This window comes from Phascolarctos cinereus, unplaced genomic scaffold, assembly GCF_003287225.1.
Source record: "Phascolarctos cinereus isolate Bilbo 61053 unplaced genomic scaffold, phaCin_HiC Scaffold_2;HRSCAF=192, whole genome shotgun sequence".
Classification (NCBI taxonomy): domain Eukaryota; kingdom Metazoa; phylum Chordata; class Mammalia; order Diprotodontia; family Phascolarctidae; genus Phascolarctos; species Phascolarctos cinereus.
Window position 1 is genome coordinate 385,571,789 of NW_027555625.1, and position 2,708 is coordinate 385,574,496.

Genomic DNA, 2,708 nt, shown 5'->3' on the forward strand with positions numbered 1-2,708 from the left:
AAATAACCTACACTATAGGTCCTGCAGTGTGGAGAATGTACTGTCCCAAGCTTCGGGGGTTTTGTGCAGCTGTCTTCAGAGATACTTCTAGGGACCTGTAAATTTTCAGTTCTTCCAAGGTGGTGTGATAAGGGGCAAGGTGTTTATACTCCTTTCCTGGACTGTGCTGCACTCTTTTCTGCCTTGGAACTGTGAGGAGGATTTTCTCTGTACCACCACTACAAACTCCACCATACCTTCACTCCTCCTTGCCCCAGGAGCACCACCCAGAACTCTTACCCAGATCTAAGCATGGGCAAAGCAAGAGATTCCTGCCTCAGCGTTGGCAAAGAGATCCCTGCAATATCCCTCTAATCAGCCACCTAATTCCCCCTCAGTCTGTGGGCTGGAAGCTCAGGAAGCAGCCGCCACCCTGGGGCTGCACTCAGGGACTGGGGCTGGGACTAAGTTTTTCCTCTCACCGTGGGCACAGACCTTTCCCACTGGCCTTCTAAGTTGTCTTTGGCATTCGTGGGTTGAGAAGTCTGGAAACCACCACAACAGCTTTAGCAAGCTGTTGACTTGTTTTTCAGGATTTTCTTGTATCACTCTCATTTCTCTTCCCAGTTTTTCCTCTACTTCTCTTATTTGTTTCTCAAACTCCTTTTTGAGCTCTTCCATGGCCTGGTACTGATTCATATTTTTCTTGGAAGCTTTGGACGTAGGAGCTTTGACTTTGTTGTCTTCTTCTGGGGGAATGGCCTGGAATGACCTCTGCAGCTATTCATTAAAAGGTAATCAAATGATTGTAAGTTTCACATGCTATATGGAAGTGCTCATTTGCCAGTAGTAGAGTTCTTGTAATTTGGGGATCTTATTGGATAATTGGGGATTAGCTCAGGCTTACTAATTAAAGCACTAGTTTCCACGCTCTTACATTTGAAGATAATAATTCAGTTTAGAGCACTTTAGGCTTTGCAAAGCACTTTCCCCATAACAACCCTGTGAGGTAGGTAATGTGAGAATCATTACTCCCATTCTATAGATGAGAAAACTGAGGCTTTCACAGGTTAAATAACTTGCCCATGATCAAACAGCAAATGAATGTCTGAGATGGGAGTCAAACCTATGTTTCCTAATTTCTAGCGCTCCAACTACTGTTTCCAGGCACACCTCGGCAGAGGAGCCAATGGGAATGCTCTTCCAGAGTATTTTCTGAATACCTAGTCCATTCTTTATCCTTGCCTATGACTGAGAGATAGGAGAGCTGGGTTGGAATTCAGGTTCTGTGTAACTATCAGACTATCACATAGTTTTTCTAGCCCTTACTTATCTAATCTGAAAATGCAGATAAAGATATTTGCTCAATCCCTCTCACAGGATTGTTGTGGGGGGAAAACACTTTGTGAACCTTAATGCACAACAGAAATATGAATTATTGTTATTTTTATTATAATTAACAATAATAACATGGATAGTAGATAGTCCATGTAGACAATAGGGGTAGTCTACAGCAGATTTCTGTTTCAATTCAGTTCCATTAAATAGATAGTTATTTTTAATTTGTTTTGAATTTTTCAAGGAACAAAATTTTATTTCTTTTCTTCTCCCTCCTTCCTCCTTTTTATATAAAGAAAAGTAAACTCTTGTAACAAATATACATAGGTAAGAAAAATGAATTCCCTCATTGGCCATATCCAGAAAGATGTCTTATTCTGCCACTTGAGTGCATCACTTCTCTGCTAGGAGATGGGTGTGAGGCTTCATCAATGATCCTGGTCCTCTGGAATTATGGTTGGTCTTTGCATTGATAAGAGTTATTAAGTCTTTCAAAGTTGTTTGTTTCTACAAAGTTGTGTTATTTTATGCATCATTCCTCTCATTCTGCTCAATTTACTCTGCATCCATTCACACAAGTCTTTCTAGTAAATAAATATTTTATCAGGGGTCCAAGGCAGCTAGGTGGCAGAGTGAAGTCAGGAAGACCTGAGTTCAAGTTCAGCCTCAGACACTTGCTAGTTGTGTGACCCTGGGTAATTCACTTAACCTCTGCCTGCCTCAGTTTCCTCAACTGTAAAATGAGAATAATATTAGTGCCTACTTCACAGAGTAGTAAGGATAAAATGAAAAAGTATTTGTAAAGTTTTTAGCACAGTACCTAGAAGACAGTAGGTACTTAATAAATGCCTAGTACCTCGTGTCTCCTATGCTAAGTGCTTGGGAAATAGCAATTTTTACAAATAACATGTACCTTTCCCTCCAGGAGCAGAAATATACCAGGTGATATCTATGCAGATAAGTATAATTCAAGGTTAGCAGTGATAAGGATCATAGCATCAGATATTTAAAGCTGAAAAGGCATGTTAGAGATTATCTGGTCCAACCTCCTCATTTTGAGACATGAGAAAACTATAGAAAAGGTAGACTGAGGGAAAATTTAAGGAGGATGACAACTTTTTGAACTGGGAGGATTAAGATGAATAGAGATTGGATTAAATGCTCACTGAAGTCCCTTTTTGCTCTGGAGGAGCTGTTACTACATGATTCTGTGAAGCAGGTCCGTGAAAGAAGCAGGGACATTTTTAGAGTGGCAAGGGGGAGGACAAAGGAAATCAGCTCAAATCTGTTCATCAGGAGGAAAAGAAAAGTGTTAAGAGATACAATTGAACATTCTAAATGAATTATTACAAGAAGGCTGTAATTGACTGTTCCTTGCCTCCTCATCCCAT